This window comes from Peromyscus leucopus, chromosome 12 (genome assembly GCF_004664715.2).
Source record: "Peromyscus leucopus breed LL Stock chromosome 12, UCI_PerLeu_2.1, whole genome shotgun sequence".
In the NCBI taxonomy this organism is placed as follows: Eukaryota; Metazoa; Chordata; class Mammalia; order Rodentia; family Cricetidae; genus Peromyscus; species Peromyscus leucopus.
This window is the reverse complement of record NC_051073.1, coordinates 18,753,925-18,776,894: the sequence shown is the minus strand read 5'-3', so window position 1 is coordinate 18,776,894 and position 22,970 is coordinate 18,753,925.

Genomic DNA, 22,970 nt, shown 5'->3' with positions numbered 1-22,970 from the left:
TTTGGTGATAAAAGATGTTTACTTGGGGCTCCGTTGTGGTGGCACACGCCCTTAATCCCATAGATCTCTGTGTGTTCAGGGATACAGCCAGCATTGGAGACATATGCCTTTAAGACCTAGGGGGCTGTACATTCAGACAGTGACGAGGCAGTCACCTGTTTGGGTTTTCAACCAATGAGAAGGCAGATGACTAGAAAAACGACTTACACACAGGAAATAGCTCTCTTTCGAGAAGCTGGGACACAGCAGGAGGAAGGGTGAGATTTTAGCTCTGAGCTCTGACCTATTGGCTTTCTCTTTTACATTGTTTCTGGGTTTCTTATTTAATAAGACGGTTGGTTACATCTACATCTGGCATGGGTTTTGGGTCTGGGATAATTTTCAGTATTTAGGGGGGTTGGTTACAAGTTGTTGTCAAGGGTTAGGAAAAAGGCTAAGCAAAGGAGATTAGATTTAAGGTTCTTGTTTTTTTTTTTTTAAAAAAAAAAGGAAGGAAAAGAAAGAAAGAAAAGAAAAAGACAATTACTAGTTTTAAATACTTTACATTGGATTGGATTGTTTTATATTGTATACAAATTTGAAACTGATATTGTTAGAAAATGCTATATTATATTTCTAATTGCATTTATACCATTCATTTAACAATGTAATGCAAATTTCTGATCCTTGAATGTTATTACTACCAACTATTAGGATATAAAGAAATGAAAGTTAGTAGTTAAATATTACAATAGAACTTGTAGTCATATTAGATGTTTTAAAAATTGAGCAGAGATGTTTTAGACAGGTCATCTTCAAACCCTTCAGAGATCTACAGAATATGGCATTCAAAATGTTTTAATAACTTAGAAAATTTTTCTTTTTTGAGACATGTCGGCTCCTGGCAGTACTAATCTACTTCAGAGAAAATATGGGCATTGAAGAAACTGCTTATGGAGTCAACTTTCATTGTGGCAAAAGTTAGCCACTGGACAACAAAGTATCCTCAAATCAACAGGACAAAATGGACAGACAGAACATGAAACAAGGGACTACTGATTCTTGCCAAAACAAGTGTGATTATGGCTTTATCAAAAGGCATCTTCTGAGGCCAGGACAATATGGCCCCATCCCTGAAGTGGCCTTCACATCCGGAAAAGGTACAGTGCCCTTTTCTTCTAAGGCAGCTTAACAGGCAGAGGGCCGATGGCTTCTGTTGTGCAATGGAACAGCAGCTAAAAGCTCATGCCTCTCAAAAGTAGACTGGCATTTAATAGAGGGATGTGGAGAAGAAGGGGATGCTGAGATGAAGCCATATATACACAGCCAAGAAGAATGGACAGCTGAATTAAAAAAACTGTCAACAATTTCCAGAATTTAAAATCCTGAATCATGACAGGACACTAGTGGAATTCAGGTGTTTCTGATACGTGGACTGCTCTCACCCAATGTGAGGTTGAACTGTTGACCTTTTGTACATCCTACATCACAAATGAGTCTGTCAGATACACTAAGCCTATAGGCTGAAGATGATGCCCCAACACTGTGGAGAAACCTCAGGTGACTGCTCAGGCAGCTGACTGTTTCTGTCAACTCACAAATTTTTTGGAAGTTGCTTGCATGCACTTCCTGTTTTTATTTTTGTTAGCTAATATTATTCCCTTCTTGGGTCTCTGAGGGAGTTGAAGATTAGTTAGTTATGGTTGAAGATTAGTTAGTTATAGTTGAAAATTAATTAGGATAGAAAGTGCATTAGATACATCTTGGATTTACCAAAATAGGATAGATAATGGAATTATTTTCTCTGATTTGTCAAATACCTGCTTAGGTATTTATTACTTGTATATATTGTATATAGTTATTGTACTTTTGTATATAGTTTTTCTTTTGTTAGTTATAACCTTTTGCTTTTATTTTTCTTTTTATTAAAATAGAAAAGGGGAAATGTGGGGGCACACGCCTTTAATCCCATAGATCTCTGTGTGTTCAGGGATACAGCCAGCATTGGAGACATATGCCTTTAAGACCTAGGGGGCTGTATATTCAGACAGTGACGAGGCAGTCACCTGTTTGGGTTTACAACCAATGAGAAGGCAGAATGACTAGAAAAACAACTTACACACAGGAAATAGCTCTCTCTCGAGAAGCTGGGACACAGCAGGAGGAAGGGTGAGATTTTAGCTCTGAGCTCTGACCTCTTGGCTTTCTCTTTTACATTGTTTCTGTGTTTCTTATTTAATAAGACGGTTGGTTACATGTACACTCCATCTCTCCCTTTATGTGGTAATTTCATTTAGATCACCTTCATATATGTATATATTTTAGGAAACGCTTACTGTATTAGATTTTCCAAACAATGCCTCAAATGGCAATTAACTTTAGCTGTCCCTAACATTTTCTCCCTCATTGTCCTCTTGTTCCCTATTTGATCCTCTTGTTCCAGTTCTCAACCAACTTGTCCATCCATTACTATCTACTTGCTCTTCCTAAAAAGATCTATTTCTGCCCATCTAGTCCCTTACTCTGTGCCCAATTTCTGCAGTTCTGCATAAGACTTTAAAAAATTGCCCTGACACAATTGGTTATCACTGACATAACAGCTACATCCACATATAAGAGAATACATACTGTGTTTGTCTTTATGGGTCTGGGTTACCTCACTCAGAACAATTTTCTAATTCCACCAATAACTTGCTAATTTTGTGATTTCATTTGTTTTAGAGTGGAGCAATTTTCTATTATGTACATACACAACATTTTCTTTATCCATTCATCCCTTGGTGAACAACTAGGTTGTTCCCAACATACAGTTATTATAAATAAAGCAACAATGAACATAGTTGAGAAAATGTTTTTTTAGTAGCATAAAGCATCTTTTGGGTATCCACCCAAAAATTACATAGCTAGGTCTTGAGGTAACTAGATTTCCATCTTCTCAAGGAACAGCCACTCTGATTTCCATAGTAACTGCACGTTTGCACTCTCACAAGCTAGGAGTGTTCCCCTTGCATCACATCTTTGCCAGCATGAGCTATCATTTGTTTTTACATCTCTTGGCTTTTCTGACCAGTGTAAAATGAAATCTCAAAGTAGTTTTGACTTGCATATTCTTGATAACTAAGGATATTGCTCATTTCTTTAAGTGCTTCTCAGTCATGTAATTATCCTTTTTTAAGAAAATTCTGCTTATATCTGTACATCATTTTTAATTAAATTATTTCTTTTATCTCAATGTCTAATATATATATATATATATATATATATATATATATCTCCTCTATTAGAAATGTAGTTGGTAAAAATCTTTTTCCTTTCAGTAGGCTGAATAATGGTGACCTTTGTCATACAGAAGTGTCTAGTGATACAAGAGACATACTACAATTTAATAAAGATAATATACTGCAAGCTCACAATCAATATCAACTTAAATGAATCAAAAAGGAAAATATTTTCATTAAAGTCAGGAACAAGACAAGTTTCCACTCTCTCCATATCTATCCATTGTAGTACTTGAGACTTTATATAGAGCAAGAAGACAACTGAAGGAAATTAAGCAGATACAAATTTGAAGGGAAGAATTCAAGTATCTTTTTTTGCAGGTGATGTGATAGCATACCTAACTGACCCTATAATCTTCACTACTTTCAGCAAAGTAGCAGGATATATTAATTCACAAAACCATTAGCCTTCCTACAGGCAAATGACAAACGCAGTGAAAAAGAAATCAGAGAAACAAAACTTTTTCTTATAGATTCAAAATGTCTTGAAATATATTGTTGTTACTCTTACCAAGCAAGTGAAAGACTTGTATAATAAAATTTCAAAGGCATTGAGGAAAGAAATTGGTGAGGATATTAGAAGAGGGAAAGATTCTCTATTCTCATGGATTAGTAGGGTTAATATAGTAAACATGGCTACTCCACCAAAAGCAATTTACAGATTCAATGCAATTCCCATCAAAATTCTAACATAATTCTTGACAGATCGTAAAAGGACAATTTTCAGGTTCATACACACACACACACACACACACACACACACACACACACACACACAAACACACACACACGAAGGGTGTCTAAAACCATGCTGAATAATGAAAGAGGTGCTAGAAGAATGACCATCTCCAATTTCAAATAGTATTACAGGGTATACTAACAAAAAACAGAATGGTATTGGCACAAAAACAGGGACGTTGATCAATGTTGTGAAAATGAAGACCCAGATATAAGTTCACACATCTATGGAACCTTATTTTCAATAAAGAAGCCAGAAATATGCACAGGAAGAAATACGAAATATTCAACAAATTGTGCTGGTCAGACTGGGTTGTTAAATATAGAAGAATGCAAATAGATCAATATTTATCACCTTGCACAAAACTTAACTCCAAATGGATCAAAAATATAAGCATAAGTCAAGAGATACCTTGGATCTGATAGAAGAAAAAGTGGAGAATAGCCTTTAACCCATTGGCAGAGGAAAAGACTTTCTAAACAGAATAGCAATAGCACAGACACTCAGATCAACAATTAGTAAATTAGGACCTCCTGAAAATGAAAATCCAGTTTTGTCATAATGTCAGAAGACCTAATAGAAAAGAATGTTGGGTCTAGGATAATTTGTACGCATTTTGGGTTTTAGTTAGTTAAAAATACTGAATGATTTTCTTTTTACCTGACTCACATAACAACTAGAAATATTTTCCCCCAATGGTCATTGAAGAGATACTTACTCAGATAGTTTAAGGCCAAACTCAAACAGTAAGAAACTAGTAATTAAAATATAATTGACTTATATGGCTTATATTTTACAGAGGAAATGACCTGCAATTATATTGAGGAAATTGGCATAATATAATAAAAATAAACTACCACTAGTATAAAATATTGAATATAAGATACATAATTATGAAGTATTCATTCTCATTAAGTGAAAATACTTGCTTAAACATAAAATAATTTCAATAGGATGAAACCTACAGAACAGGCACACTATTCAGTCAAGAAACAGATTAGTTGTTGTACAAGAGCAAAGACGAGGGGTGGAATGAGAGCGTGGGTGTGTACTGGGTAGTGGCTGGTACTGAATGCAAGGTTTATCCTTTTGGAATATAAAAACTGCTAAAATATGACCATGGTGATGCTTGGGCTATTTTGTAAACATGCTAAGAAACATTGGATTTTCTACTTCAAATAAGTAGATAAGTTATAGGTGAATTACATCTTAGCAAATCTACTAAAAATAAAAGAAAGTCATTAAAATTGTGTGCTATGGATAGCTCAAACTGGAAACTTCTGCATATTGTATTGCTGTGGAGAGGCTGTATGTAGCTTATCCTGGGGTATATGTTAATTTTGCTATTTCTTATAATGCTGCAGCAGAAGTCTAGAGCATTAGGACTACTGTTAATTGTTTATGGGAAGCTCAATCACGTTCTATTTTTTTTTTTTTAATCTTTTTTTTTGGTTTTTCAAGACAAGGTTTCTCTGTGTAGCTTTGCACCTTTCCTGGATCTCGCTCTGTAGACTGGCTGGTCTTGATCTCACAGAGATCCACCTGCCTCTGCCTTCCAAGTGCTGGGATTAAAGGCGTGTGCACCACTGCCGGCACACGCCTTTAATCCCAGCACTCAGAAGGCAGAGCCAGGCGGAGGATCTCTGTGAGTTCCAGGCTAGCCTGGGCTACCAAGTGAGTTCCAGGAAAGGCGCAAAGCTACACAGAGAAACCCTGTCTTGAAAAAAAAACAAAAAAAACAAAACAAAACAAAAAACAAAACAAAACAAAGCAAAACAAAAGGTGTGTGCCACCACTGCCCGGCTCAATCACATTCTATATCAATTTTTCATAGGCTGCTTATTTTAGGAGTATAAGTATTCCTGTTCAGGTGAATTGGTTCACAAACCTTTTTTTCAGAAATTATTTGTCTATATTTTCACAATTAATTATAAGAACATCTATGTGACATTTTGAATGAGAAATCTCCCCTGTGGTTTTGGCGTTTGTATTCTTGGTCCACGATTGGCACACAGTTTTGGAGGTTTAGAAGGCTCATTTTGTCGGGGGAACATAAGGCTAGATGCAGGCTTTTAGAGTTTAAGGACTCACACAACCTCGAGTTTTCTTCATCTCCTCATAAAATAATTTAATTCTTTCCAAAATTCATCAGATAATACCATCCAATATTAAATACAATTTATGACTAAAAAAATCTTCATTTTTATAATTCTGTGATTATTTTATCTTGTTGTACATACATTTTAATGTCATTTCTCTGTTTTTGAGTTCTTTCCAGTATAGGATCATTGTCATGACTGACAGCTTTGAACTTGGTAAATATTAGTCTTCACTTCCAAGACTGCTTGAAAAGTCAAGGAATGTCAATTTCTGTCAGATCCATAGTTCATCCTAGCCCACTTCTGTTAACAGGTCTGCTGGGGAAACTAGACAGCCACATGAAGAGAAGTGAAACTGGATTCCAACCTGTCAACATGGATCAAACCACGAATGTCTAACTCAGGTCCTGTTTTGAACGGTTCCTATGCCAGTGTTTGACTAAATGACTCGGTACTTCTAGCTTGCATAAGCCTCTGTGTGTGTGATAAGGCTAGACTTCTTATTCTACCCCAGGGCAATAGGGATAGTAAGAGCTAGACCAGTTTTGTCTAATTCAGGACTCCTGAGGCATTCCATCTTTACATGGGATTTCTCACTTACTGGGGGTGAGATTCTCCAGAACGATGCTGCAACTTGGGATGCCACTCATGTGATTTCCATCCTTTGTCTGCTCTTCCAGAACAAGCTGAAGGCTCACCACTCCTATCCCTACTTTCAGCTCGATTACCTTTCGTAGGCACTTGCTCTATGAAATCTCATACACATCTAACGCCATTGTCAGGAGAGCTATGGAAAGCAGCGCATTAACATCATAGGAGGCTGACCATACTCCCAGTGTCTTCACTGACTACTCTTCCCAATTATCTCATGCAAGAGGGCAGCTCCCTGTGTTGTAATATTTGCATTATTTCTTTCTTTAAGGTTTTAATGTTATATTTTATTTCACCCAATATAGCTAAGATTTTAATGTATAATAACAGAATTTTTTATTGAAAAATAGGTTCTCCTCTCGTACAATACATCCTGTCCACAGTTTCCCCTCCTCTACTCCACCAGAACATCCCCTCCTTGCTTCCCCAGATCCATTCGCTCTGTTTACCTTTGGAAAGAAGCAGGTCTCCAAGACACAACAGCCAAACATGACAAAAATGGGATAAAATAAGACAAAGTGAAAGCCCTCATATCCAATCTGGACAAGGCAACCTAATAGGATGAAAAAAAAAAATCCCAAGAGCAGGCAAAAGAGTTAAAGACACACCCACTCCAACTGTTTGGGGTTTCACAAAAACACCAACACCAGGCTAAGAGCCATAGCATATGTGCAGAGGAGCTGGGGCAGACCCATGCAGAACAAGTGCTTGCCCCCTAAGTCTCTGTGAGCCCAAATGAGCTCGGCTTAGATGATTCAGTGGGTCACACTCTCCTGGTGACCTCCATGCCCTCTGACTCCATACGATATTTCTTCCCTTCCTCTACAGGGCTCCCTAATCTCTGAGGGGACAGACCCGATGGAGACATCCAATTTAGCCTCTCTCTGCATCTTGTCTGGCTATGGATATTTGCACCTGATCCCACTTGCTTCTGGAAGAAGACTCTGACAACTAGACAAGACACTGATCTATGAGTACAGCAGAAAATCATTCAGAATCACTTCATCGATTATTTGTATTATTTCTATGTGGAATTTCTGTTTCACTTTTTTAATTGTAGTGTAAGGATGGATACCCTAATTGTTACTGCTGTGAGGCAGTTTAAGAAAACATCCCTTTGCTTTTTAACCAAAATATTCTAATTTAAATTGTGTATTAAAATAGGTTTATTCTTTCTGAATGTCACTTAGAAATTAATGTATTTAAAGTCAAATCACTTTGAATTTGAACAGCTTTTATCTCAATCAGTATGCATAGCCTTGTGGGAAAGAGCTTATTTAAATAATTAAATGATAAAAATATAAATGTAAGATGGATTCTAGTCTTTGCCTCAGTTTTTTTGTCTCTTTCTTGCTTTTACTATAAGGAATGTACAAAGAATTGAGTAGGGAACAGGAAAGATATAATGTCTAAGTAAGAGAATGACCAGATGGATGTTACAGAGAGATTTCCAAGCCAAAACAATTCTAGTAAGAAACTTTAGGTCAGTGGAGTATTGATGAAGGAATCAAAAAGATGCAAGGAAAATAAATTGTAAGAAAAGTTCCTTGCACTTCATTGATTTTCTGGCACTCTGACACCAATTTTAGAAATTTGATTTGCGTGGAGGTACCCACTCTAACCAAAGAGCTGCTATCTCTTCTGAGCACTAATCTCCCTGAGCCCGTGACCTCAGAACACAAGTGTTCCTATTCCAGAGACAGGGTAGGCAAAGAAGACTGAGCATATGACCTAAGAACACCTAGTGTTCTTACAGTATCCCAGAGAGGCAGTGGGCAAAGAGGAAAACAAAACCACCATTGACACCTAAAATCTAAATGTTTAGAAACACAGTATACATTATTCATGTGTGTGTGTGTGTGTGTGTGTGTGTGTGTGTGTGTGTGTTTGACTATTAACTAGGGCATGTTATGTCATGTGATGACTTTGAAGGTAGAGAAACCAGGTCAGAGTAATTTTGTAATTTGTCAAGGGAAAGCTAGAATAAGTCATAAGGGTAAAGCCTTATTAAAAATGCCATCCTATACATGTTGCATCATTCTTTTGTTGAAAACATTTGCTTTGTATTATTAAAAATAAACTAATGTATTGTAAATGTAGTATTTGTAAATATATATTTACATATTTCTAAGGGATATTTCTATAGATTTATATTATATTTCTATCAGGTATAGGCATCATACATTGTCAATGTTACAATCTTCTTTGCAAACCAAACATTAATACTTAAGACAATTGATATAACCTTGAATCCCACATGAATGGACACCATGTGGACCATCTGGGCCACACTGCCTACCTGAATTTTAACCAACTTTTTGTAATGACTCTTCCTGATGCTATAAATTACTTTATGGAAGGAGATAAGAGGAATGTTAAAAAGCTTAAATATTTTATTTCATAATACAAAAGAATGACTTGATAGTAAAAAATAGCAACTCTGACACATGTAAATTAAAAAAGGTTTTCATATTTTTCAAGTAACATGGCAGGAATATTTGTATTATGCAGACTATATAAAATAATATTCTAAGTAAGCTAGCATGCCATTATTATATTTATATGTAAAATAAATATATGTTTTTCTCCTGGTGATAACTTACATTGGTTTAGCTTAATACCTAGTATTTTCAACATAACCTCACTTTAGTACATATTTCCAAATGTCATGGTTTCCTGGTAGAGCATGTAACATACTAAATCTTTGTATGTGCGCATAATTCTTCCTTTTTTTTTGTTATCAAATCCACTACTTTTACTACTCATTCAGTTCTCCCCATATTCCCTCACTCCCTTCCCTCCAAACTTCTTATGCTCTGCTTTTAAACTCATTGAATTCACTTAGTGCTTTCTGTCTGGGCAAGGAATTAGAGCATCAACTTTATCATGTGTAGCCTCTTTTTTATGTTCCATCTTGCAGCAGTCATTAATTGTCAATATCTTCTCAACTAGAGTGGGCTTCATAAGCCCTCACATATTCCATGCAAGGATTAGTTGGTTTGATTTTGAGCAGGTCTTAAATATGCAGTCTTTATTGCTTTGAAATGGCCTAGTCATTTCCCACAAATACCGTTTCATTGCAGATATGCACCACCTCCAGCTCTTAGCAGATTTCTGCACTCTTTTGTGATTATCCTTGGGCGTGTGTGTGTGTGTGTGTGTGTGTGTGTGTGTGTCTGTGTGTCTGTGTGTCTGTGTGTGTGTGTGTGTCTGTGTCTGTGAATGTGTGTGTTATATAGATGCCCCACCTAGGGCTGAGTACTCCTCAGTTTCTTATTCTCTGAATGTTGAGCAGTTGTGAGTTTTTGTATTAATCTCTGTCTACTACAGAAAGAAGCTTCTTTGATGAGGGTTGAAATACAACGTAATCAATAAGAGTAAGAATTCAGGAGGTTGTTTATGAGTATGTCCATTTAGCAGAATAATAGGATTAAGTTCTCTTGTATGACTTCAGAGCACCAACAGGTTTTTGGTCTAGTTAATGGTCCAGGCATGAGTTCTCCTTTGTGAATCAGGCCTTAACTTGAACTCATACTGATTCTTCCATGTTCAGTGACCAATTTGTGCTGTTTTCAACAACTCTTATCACGAAGCTCTAGAGGGTAACCAACAAGAATGGAGATATTCTATAATTTTTAAAAAGGGGGCTTTCTGTCCTCATTGACAATTAGTAAGAGGTTTTCCATACTTTTTTTTTTTTTGATAGCTAATGCTACTTGGGAGAAACATGGTTCTCCTGTTATAGTGTCACTCTATTTGAACTCCTTTTATATAAGTTTATGTGTGTATTTTAGGATGCTCCTACAGTAGTAAGCTTCCAAGTAGCTTTTTCAAATGTCTTTAGTGTTAGCTGTCTGTTCTCATATATTTCCTTCTACCCAGCTCTCCCATCCCTCCAGCCCCATTGTATATATCTTGTCCCATTTTTTTCCCTTCATATCACCTGTATATATCACTCTTCTTTTGACATCCCAAACCCTTTACTATGTGTACTAAAATATAAGCAAAACAATCTAAACATTCAAAGCTACTAGCTATACAATCTTGCTTCATGTCCTTTCTCCACACCCTTTTCTTACCAGCTTCTAGAAGATCACTTCTTTTTAGCTTCCTCATGTAAAGGAGAACATGAGGGGGATTACTTCAAGTTCCTTTCTTACCTTACAAACACAAAAATCAAAAGAAAGCAAAAGATGTGTCTGAGAGTAACAGTGTGTAATATATTTCTGAGTACTTCAAATATATTTAAATGAACAATGAAACAAAAGAGTACACATTGTTGATGTTTCAAAGTTCAACTATCAAAAGTGTGAAGCAAAATTCACTTGGTAAATATCAAATGTAATTTAAATTAAGTTTAATAAAACAATTTGAAAGTGAATTCTTATCTATCATAGTTCAGGGAAATGTTCCTTTTATGAACCTAGCAGAATGTCAGTGGGCAAATGAATCTCTTGGTATTTCCTAGCACATTTCTTTTTCATGGAGGTTCTTCCAAAATGTACTATAGTCAGAAAGCCTAAAAAATATAACTATGTAGCAAAGAAAACCCCCATTGCATTAAAATCACCATTCTACTGCTCCAAAATGAAGTTGTGGCTCTTTAAACCCCAATATATCCATTTTACTCACTTAAATTCAACAGACTGAAACTTCCATGGTAAAAACTTAGTTTTAGCTATAAATTACTCTAGCTTACATTGTGACAAAGGTTATAACTGCTGCCACCTATTTCAATATAGCTTAAACATCTAGATGTAGTGGCTAAGATATAATTTCTTTAGAAAATTCTAAGTACTTTTGCTGTGGGATGGACTGTATGTCAAATGTGTTGCTCTGATTGGTCAATAAATAAAACACTGATTGGCCAGTAGCCAGACAGGAAGTATAGGCGGGACTAACAGAGAGGAGAACTGAGAGAACAGGAAGGCGGAGGGAGACACTGCCAGCCGCCACCATGACAAGCAGCATGTGAAGATGCCGTAAGCCAGGAGCCACATGGCAAGGCATAGATGTATAGAAAAGGATTAATTGAAGATGTAAGAACTAAATAGCTAGAAGCCTGAGCCATTAGACCAAACAGTTTAAATAATATAAGTGTCTATGTGTTTATTTTATAAGTGGGCTATCTGACTTGCCAGTGCTTGGCGGAACCAGAGAGAAACCTCTCCAGCTACATACTTTTTTTTTTTTCCCCTGGTTTTGATGAAAGAACACTAGGAAATAGCATTATCTGTATGTTTGGGGAGAATTATATTCTTGGTTTCTCTGAACATTAATTCACACTTCAACAATAGTAAAACCAATGAAAGTCATAATTGTGGCATAACTATTGTTTAGTCATTTATTAGAACTCAAAGATCATATGTTTCAAACTCAACTGAGGTGGTACATAAGCTTCGTAGAAGATGAATTCATATCCAGTAATTTGAAATTTATGTGCAATTATCATAATAAAGCAATACAATAAATCAACGTGCCTTATATGAGTGACATTCAGCAGCAGCTTCTTCTATGCCAATGCCCATAACAAGCATGGCTATGTCTGGCTCTTCATTTTCAGCTACCTGACAATTTGAAAACATTGTTGAACATCAGACACTGAAACTTTCAGAAAATATCAATTTATAGAAATTGTGCTGCAGAGACTGTTGGACATCATTCATTCTATTTTTGTAAATATTAAGATTCATCAAAACAGTAGCACAGGGAAACCATATAAAGTCCCCTAAAGAGATGGTAAAAATTACTATCTCAAACCCAGAATTGGGCTTCAAGCATTTGCCATGAATACCTTCAATTTTCACCCTTTTACAACATGAATTCAATATTTTGTTCAGAGGCAGCCTTGTTTTCAGTTAACCTTAGCCTCATTGCAGTGACAAATTGAAAAAGAGGTCCTGGATTTTGAATACAGTTGCTTTCTTAATCATGAAAGGCAGAGAATGTTGTTAATAAAGAAAACACTCCACAGGGAAAAGATAACTTGCTTTCAAAATAAAGGAGATGAAGAACAAATAGAAATTTTTTATGGCATTTTATAAAATTTCAATATAGGGAAGCAATTTTTTTTATATTTATGGGAATAATTTGTGCATATATTTACCTACAGAAAGTTACATTGATTGTTTAAATAAACAATTTATATAACATATATGCAACTGATTCATTGTATAAATCAAAATACTTTCCTTGAGTATATATACATATAAGCATACATTCATTTTTAGGAATAATAAAATCTTTAATCTATATTATTTTATAGAGTTCACAGTGAGGGTTGAATTCTGTTTGTTCTTGGGATGACTCAAAGTTCATTTTAATAAAAATATTCTCCTAGCAGTTGCTGTGATGTTTATCATCTACTGTCCTATGTGAAGACAGTGTCTTGAACATCCATAGTCATCATGATAGTTAGAAGGAGAGCAAAGTGCCTTGTATATGACAACATGCTCTGAGGAATGTGGCATGGGGCGTATTTAATCAAGTCACTATATCAATATATCATGTTTACTTTAAAGTTATTTGTTTAATTAATTTTATGTGTATATTTTACCTACTTACATGAAAGTATACCATGCACATGCCTGTTGCTGTTGGGGCCAGGAGAGAGTGTTCGACTAACTGGAATTCCAAGTGCAGAAAGCTGACATCCCACGTTAGTGCTAGGAAATGAACTTGGGTTTTCTGTAAAATCAACCAGTGCTCTTAGTCACTGAGCCATCTTTCTAGTCCCCATACATTGTGTTTATACAAATATCATTATAATATCATAAATATGATAATTATTTATTAATGTTAGTTATTCTGTACAATAGGGTATAGCATTATATGATGATATATTAATGGATAAGAGAGATGCTGTGTCTAGAAACCAATTGTTTCAGTTATTTTAATTAAACTATTTTTATAATAAGTGTTGCTGTAGTTTCTATAAATAAAATAAAATAATATAAAAATTTGTGTTCTAAAATATTTCATCATTAAACTAAATTATTCTAATGGTTATTCAATTTTTTCTTTCATGAGTACCTGTTTATGAATTTTAAGGGATAATTGAGTCAGAAAGTTAATTTCTACAGTTTTAGATACCTAAGAATAAATTATAATACTAATATCTTATCATTTAATTTACTGGATGATAGTTACCCCAAAGGTATGCAATTTTTATATTACTTCAATGAAAGGCACAGAATGTCTAAAGATAATTCATACATAGTAACTATATAGTCAGTTTCAGGCAAAAATATCCTCCAATATTTTTGTGTTTTATATAATTATGAGATTTTCATTATTAACAGTAAGCCTAAGTCAAGTCCTTAAGAAATCTCAAGAGATTATTCCTTAGTAAAACCAATTTTCTCATAGAAACGTAACATGATTTATGCATTAGTATTTGATACAAAATACAAAACCAAAGAGGGGAAAAAAAGGAAAAGAAAGAAAGGAAGGAAGGAAGGAAGGAAGGAAGGAAGGAAGGAAGGAAGAAAGAAAGAAAGAAAGAAAGAAAGAAAGAAAGAAAGAAAGAAAGAAAGAAAGAAAGAAAGAGAGGTAATAAACTCAGTGGTAACCAACCAACGTCACAGGCTACTCAGTCTGTTACATAATCATTGAGGTTCTGGAATCTTGCTGGTTTTCCTCCCTGTAATCCATCCTATAACCTAGTTCTTTCCTCAAGGCAGCTCTTCCTCCTCCCCTCCCCACTCTGGATCTCATTCTTTCAATTTGCTCAATACTCATATAACTTGTAGGTTTCTAGAGTTCTATATCCAAAATTTAGTACCAATTTCATAAAAATATTTTATTTTATTTCTAAAAGTACCAACAGAAAAATCTTTTGAATTTTAATTCTCTTTTTCATATAAACTCACCTTTGCCCTCTTTTAGCCATACTTTCTTGAGAAGAAGAATGAACTAGAAGCAGCTAAGGGAAGCTGGGAGTGGGAGAAATTGTTTCCTTCAGGGATAAGCCCACTCATTTTATATTCAATAACAAATGATGCAGTCATATACATATAAGTAACAATAGATAGACTGATCAGATTTTATTAAGTATTTAGGTGTGTGTGTGTGTGTGTGTGTGTGTGTGTGTGTGCGTATGTGTGTGTGTGTGTCTGTGTGTGTGTGTGTACGTTACAACAACAAAGAAAAAGATTCAATGAATTCAAAAGGGATCAATGTGTAGGTTGGAGGGATTGGAGGCAGGAAAAGGGAAGGTGCAAATGATATTAGATTATATTTACTTATTAATTTTTCTATTAACAAAGCCACACTAAAAATAAGCATTTATGCAAAATAGAAGCTATCAACTAACTCCACATTAAGGACTTCATGTGTAATAATGTGCCCGAGGCACTTTCTGTTAAATTTAATTTCTGTTAAATAGCTTAATTTAACAATGTCTGAATCCAGGGCGACATAGATTCTAGGACAATATTCCACCACTGAAATACTGCATCCTGGGATGAACATTCTGGAACAATGCAATTAAATAATCTTTCCAGACCCTTTTCACATGGTTTCAGCTTGTTACCTGCATTCAAAAATCTAGCTGTAGAAAATGGTAGTTAGGTGTGTCTAGTTTGTTCATGGTGACTTGAAAAGAAGGAACTCCTCTAAAGCATTCAAAAGCATGTGACCAGTTGAAAGAAGAGAATGGTGGAGCTAAGAACCACATACAATATGCACTAACCACAGAAACCAGGAGAATATAAAGGGACCATAAATGATGTGATAGGATCTTTGGATGGGAACAGCAGGATACAGGTGATATGAAGTGGGAAATGGAATGGGGGGCTACTCCTGTGGGGTGAGAGAGGAAGATCAATACAGGAGGAGCAAATAGCACCAAGATTTTTTTAATAAATGCTCAGGTAATTATAATATTTTATATATCTTAAATTATATACAATGCATATAAATGCATACACACACACACACACACACACACACACACACACACACACATTAAAGGAGGTTAAACCTCATTCCTGAAAATTCTATTCAAAAAAATTGTAGAATAGGAAAAACCACAGTACCAGACTGAAAAATCTCCCTATGAAAGGTTGGTCAGGGCTACCTAAGTGACTCTCAAAATGACAGAGATTATCAACATAGCCCTAAGTTGCCTCTCAGGAGGTAAGTTTGGGCCCCTCAGGTGGAAGACACCACACTTAAGATACATGACTCACATGTATAACTATATAACTGAGTAACTATAGCTAAATATGACTTGAAAGCCTCTTTACTATGGTTTAGCATCTATGGTTTGAGAAATTATCATGCAAGCTGCCAAGCAGAGAGTCAACATCATAGTCTTACCCAGCTGCAACACCTATAAGTCAGGATAGTTATATGCTTGGCAAGATTGTACATATTCAAGAAGTTTCCCATGTAGGTTGCAACCAAAAGCTGTCTTGTTTTACTTAAGGCTTACTCGACAGGAGAGAAACCATGTGTGGTTTGAAACCTAGCCAACATCTGGAGCTTGTGGGGTCATGGTTAGAAAAATAATTTCCTAATGCCACTTCACTGGATCAGCATAATTCTTTACTATGTTCTAAATCTTTTACATATATCTGCAGATAAATGTAGCTACCACTCCTTATCAACAAAGATTATCTTTATAGCAAATGGAGACCACCATAGTAAACTACTGGACTCAATGCAGAGATAAATGGATTATTGGAAGTCCAGCCCCAATCCATACATCTCTTTATATGGCCCAGGGAAGATCTTGGAGAGGGGACATTCAGACTGTAAGAGAATACCAGGAAGTTGGCTGTGAAACATTATATCCTAGAAATGACTGTGCAGATAAATAAGACCTGGACAAGGACATATCAATAGAAATTTTGATGTGGAAGAGAATAAAATTTTTCAGGATTCCACCTCTAGTCAAAGAACTACAGGTAACTTTATATTACTGGGAAAAGGAGAATTAACATCTTCTTGGGATGAGCCTTCTTATTCATTGTCCAATGCAGAGTGGTCAGTTTTGAAACTATATCCAAAAAAGTGTATGTATATGTACAACACATATATAATCATAATTATGTGTGTGTGTATTATATATAACACAATCAAAGGAAAAGAGGCTATCAATTTTATAGTGGAAGGGTCATAGAAGGAGTTTGAAGGAGATTAGCTGGGAGGGGCTGAAGGGAGGAAAGGGAGGAACAAAGTGATGTATTTCTCTTTCAATTTAAATAATCATTTAGAGTAGAAAGAAGTGAACAAATAGTTAATAGATTTGCATTTTCTTGCACACCAAAGAATGTTGGAGAATTCATTTATAAATTATCATTCTTTTCCAGGAAAGCTATGAATCTGAAAGTTTATATGATAAAATGTCATATTTGAACATTATTGATACCATTAAAACTAAGGAGAGCAATCAAAATAGGCTAAATGTGTTTTTTCTCTTCCTAATCCAAATTCAACATAGAAAAATAAATTGTGTTTTCTTACTGAACAGTATAATGACCAAATTTGTTAATATAATCAATAATCTTTTTGTAGCTAAGTATGGTATCTGTCTGTCTATCTATCTATCTATCTATCTACCTACCTACCTATCATCTATCTATCTATCTATCTATCTATCTATCTATCTATCTATCTATCTATCTATCTATGTTTAGATATCCCCAGAGATGGTTATCATAGAATAGGACAGTCTTGAACCATTCCAAGTGTTCTGCACATTCCCTTCCCTTACATTCTGTCCAAGTGTTTTTTTTTTTTTTTTTTTTTTTTTTTCTCAAGGATTGTACTGCCTTTCCTCTTGAGCCTCAGTTTGAAATGTTAAAGTCACTCAATCCTGGTGATCTCCTCTGGGAGTCACAGGTTTCAGTCTCACTGACTTTGCCAGGGGTGCTAATGATTTGCATATTTGTGTCTCCAGTTCAGAGTGACATTTCTTGAATATGACATTTCTTGAATATGTTAAGTACCTATTTGAAAATAACATCTCCTAGTATTTCATCAACCACTGACTCATGTTGACTCCATCTCCTAAATGTCACAACCTTCTTTTCACTTTGGTGTGAAACTTGAATGCTCTTATGCTAAACAAACTATATTCTAAATATTCATAACAAATGCTCATGAGAATTCCAGAAAGCAAACTGCTTATTTTTTTAATTCATAAATACACAGTTCAAACAGGTGGCATTGTTAGAACTACTAACGTCTTCAAGTGAATGTGCTGCTTACATTTTAAGTCTTCCACTTTTCTCTGAAGGGAATGTCAAACTATAAATGTTATTTCCTTACACATTCTCAATTTCCTGCCTGTCTTTAGGCTGGTTTTGTGCCTCATTTCTGCTTTTTTTAAATTTGAGACCTATCTAATTCTGTGTTTCCTTTATATCTGTAGAGCAATTTCTCTATTTCCTATGTTACTGGTTTCACCTTCTACTTTTTCTTAAAGGATTCATCTAACTGCAGGCTAATTAGCTAGAAGTTAGTTAGATGAGTGGATGGGTAGATTTATTGAACACTATCTTGGAACAATGTATCCCACTGGTTTTTGTTTCAATTTTTTCCAAGTCAGTTTATTCTATAAAGTATGGTAAATGTGTCATTTATCTATTTACTTGTCTACCTCCATTGCATTTGTGAGAAAAGGTGTAAATATTATGTCATTTTTTAGTGAGCCTAGATTGTAGAATGCAATCTACTGAAATTTTACCTAACTGCAAAATTTTGATGCCTATCCACATGAGATGAAAAGCAGAAAATGGAGTAGGTTCATGTGAGCTTTAAAACACAACAAATGAACAAATGAAGTACAGTTGAACTATTTTGCGCATTACAAAATTACTTAAATTTGTTTTATAATTAATCATTTCTTTTTCTGTTAAACTGTGAACAAAATGTTCATCTTAAAGTCAGAATTAGACCTTAGGAATATAAATTCAGATAATTTATTTTAATATAAAAGTGAATATAATATTCTACTCCTTGGGGTGATGTGTATTTCCTTTCATTTTTGTGCAATTTTGCTACCTCTGTTCACTAAATCTTTACCTAGGCTCATATATTTGTTCCTTGGACCAAACATCTAATTGTCCTTTTTATTCTCTGCTTTATAATAGCTGTCATTGGGTAATGGAAGAATCAATCAAACTTCTTTTATTTTTCCCTCATGTCCCTGCAGCAACAGAACTTTATTATTTTTACTCCAGTGACACTGAGAAGCTTGAATCAATATTGACAAAACATCAGATCTCTTTGAAAAACTTCACTATGATGGCACTCAGAGCTTAACCATTTCACATCTTCCATAGGCACAGAAACACAAAATTTATTTCCCTCACAAGCACATGCATCTTAAGCTCTGGGAAAATCATTCTGATGCATTTGCATTGCAGTCACTATAATTGACTTCCAAAGCACACAGTTTGGATTCATCTCCGTATCTGAGAACAGAATCTGGCTACACACAATGGAAACTTTATAATCAGGTTTGCAAGATTAATGTATTTCTAGAATAAGAAGCTAGTGTTGGAAGCAATCTGATTTTGTTCCTGCTATTGATAGAATACTTAAGTTTCTATCTGAAGCAATAGAAAAATGTACTTGTATATGAATGGAAACTTGAACCCAAGAAACAATTCACACTGAAACGTTATTCTGCATTGATATTGATCACTTGAAAACTATCTGAGAATGAGCACCAACACTTCTATCTCTTGGAATATTTCTAGAACCCTTCTTTCCATTGTAATTTCCAGTTAGTAAATTCAATTGTATAATATACCTGTACTTAAGTAGCTTGCAAACTTTACTACTCTCTGCTGAGTCGTCTTAAAAGTATTTTCCCAAAACCTAGCACCTGATTTCTGAATTTGGTGAGATTTCTTGTGGTTATTTGGGGCTTGTTTCTTTGTTTTTCTTCATCCATGAATGATGCATTGGAATTTCTAGCTTTGCCATTAAGTTATGATTTTCAGATTATAGCAGTCAACAACTACATCCTCTGTCATTAGTTTAAAATCCAATGAACGTCGGGTGGTGGTGCACATCTTTAATCCCAGCACTCTGGAGGCAGAGCCAGGCAGATCTCTGTGAGTTCGAGGCCAGCCTGATCTACAGAGTGAGGATCCAGGACAGGCACCAAAACTACACAGAAAAACCCTGTCTCGGAAAAAAACCAAACCAAACCAAAACAAACCAAAAAAACAAAACCCAATGAACACCAAAGGATATAAAATTTGCAATGCAGTAAACAGGAAGGCATATCATGGAGCTAGACCATTTAAAGATTTGTTTTGCTAAGTCTCGTCACATTGCTTGTCCTCAGTGAAACTTCCACTTCAGAGAAACATGGAGAATACAATTATACAGTTCTCCTAAACACACAGATTAAGAGATTAGCACTCTTTGCAAATGTGGATGCAAAGTCAAATGTATTTATGCAACAGTTTAAGGAGGTTTCAGATGTGCAGCTGAAACTCAAGTCTCCAGACTCGAAAGCTTTCACCTCCTGTTTTTATTTGATCTTTTATTTTTCTTCAAGAGATCACTTTTCTGAATCCCTCTATTTTCTCCCTATTATTTGCAATCATTGGCTTTAGTGTTTGAGGCAAATGAATTCCACCTAAGTGCTTTCAAAATTAAATAGTGCTTAATGACTTCCACACTTTTGTCTCTTTATAATAGCACAGCGCAACTGTTATAACAATTGTTTTTAAAAGACAATATGGTTTTTAAAAGGAGAATAGAATTAAAGTATGATTTAAGAATATTCTGATGAGTACCTCTTAAATAGGTAGTGACACATATTCAAGCCACAATCCAGATAAAAAATTGATTTTCATAAAAAATGGTAACTGGGTTAAAAATAGAGGCTTCTTAAAAATTAGAATCACAATTCTTAAAGAAAACACAGCTGCATATATGTATATATCTGTAAGTATATGTTTGCATTTTCTATCTAATGGTATCATTTCATGTAAAATACATATCATATGTATGTATAGTATCTATGCATACCATGTATCAATACACATATAAACATAAAACTCACGTGTTTGTGTCATTCTTTAAAATTGGTTGTACTTTGCTTTCCTCTGTACTTTCATACCTTTAAATTTTCTTTAGTAACTAACAGACATTGATCATGTACCTTAGATATACATTGTCTCAGTATTCGTGTGTTTAGAAAAGTAGCTCAGAAAAGAACTTATACAAAATTAGAAAAGAAGTGAAACTTTTGCTCCAATATTCAAGCTTGACACAAAGAATTGAACTCTCCCTAAGAGAAACACAGAGACTGATATTTTCAGAATTGCCCTGGGGTTGATACTACATATTTACCATATACTAAGCCTAATCTATTAGTATGGAGTGTCCATGAGAAATTGATGCTTTATGCAAATTTGCATTGCTTCATCACTGTTATGCATCAAATTGCAGACAAAGTTGAAGATTTAAGTTCATGATTGATTTATGTGCAGTGCAGAAATGAGGCAGAAAGCATCAGGCTGTTGCCAAGGAGCCCATTTAGGACAACCAATAATTACCCTGAGAATTATAGTGTATGAAATTGGAAAAGTGTGAAAAAAGTCCATGACATCAGTAATTATGTTAAAAATGAATATCTTAAAGTGTTTGCTCTCACGAGTGTCTCCTTCTTTGTATATCATAGTTTTCCCTTGTTCATTTGCAGACCTGGGTGCTTCTTCGTTATTGACAACCATTGTAACCTTTCTTTAGTCTTTGGGCATAGAGGGAACTGAAGTAAGATAAGAAAATTATTTCTCTATTTTAATACAATTTCAAGTCAAAATAAGATCAAATTGGGAGGGGATGGGAGATATATTTATCTGTAATGATATCATTATATTGATTTATGCATTATCGTTGATATAACAATGTCATATCATAACAGAACTTCAAAATTGCATCTTGGGAGGTGAGGCGTATTTTAAAAAGACAGAGAAATAAAGAGAATATCCTCTGTGAATTTATATTCAAAGAACAGCACCATATTTCTATTCTTTGAGATAGACAAACATTTTTACCTATTAAACATAGCTAGTTAGGAGCACATGTTGAGTATTATTGAATGTAAATTTAATACATACAAGTCTTTTTAAATGAGCAGCTATTATCTGGTAATGAAAAGCTTGTTTTATCCAACTAATGGTTCACTATTAAGTGGTGAACAGGCAAATAGGGTCACTATTCCTAGATATTCTAGATAGTCACATGAAGAAGGGTATAATGGAAAAGAGAGTGATGAAATTATGCTTCTTCACATAGTGGAACACTATTCTGTTAGATAAATTTCTGTTGTGATAGCTATAGGTTTTCTTCATGCTCCTAAACATTGTTCTGCTAAAGATTATAGCCGTAAAATGCATATTTCTGATTTTATTCATCAACACAGAACCTTTTCAGTAAAACTCAAAAAGAATGAGAGGAAAATAATTCATCTTCAGTGCCAGTTGATAAAAAAAAAATGCACAGCAGGGGAGCAGAGAGCAAAAGCGTGTATTTTCCATGCTTCTTGAGGCTGACAAGCCCATTCACAAAGTAACATAGGATGAAGAGTGACCTGAAGAGTGTGAAATCACAGAGGCTTTCATTCTCATCCCATCTGATTTGTTTGTAGGTGTTGTGTAACTCTTCCTTCTGCGTAGAACTGTCCCTCTGAGAGAGGAGGAAGAGGTAAGACTCACTAAGCTAATAGAAGTCATGTGACTCTGAGGCCACTCCCTCGGGTCATACATGGGTAAAGTTGTTGGGTAGGGGGCACTTCACAGTGGAGCTGCCTACAATTTGTGGGAAAGTCTCTGGCAATGCCGCTTTTGTAAGTGGTCAGTCATGTGGAGATGATATTCCAGTTCCATCAGAAACTCCAGCCATGGCCTCATCACTGCTGAGTTCCTCTTAGCCAGTTCTTAAGCCTAGAAGCCAAGGTCTTTCTGACTCCCCAATTCCCCCACTTCTTACCAAGAATACATTTATCGCCACAACATTTGTTTTCAGTTAAAATCCCAGAAGAAGTAAATTCATTTTCAACTAAAAACACTTGTGAACATAAGCTTGGACATCCTAAGAAAATATAACCAAAACACATGTGCAACCTCCTAAGGCCCTATTTGTACCTTTACAGAAAAAGTCAGCCAAAATATTCTTAAATAATTCTAAAATTCTTGTATAACATGAAAACCAAGTAGTTATTTCTTTGAACACACTATATCCCCCCCC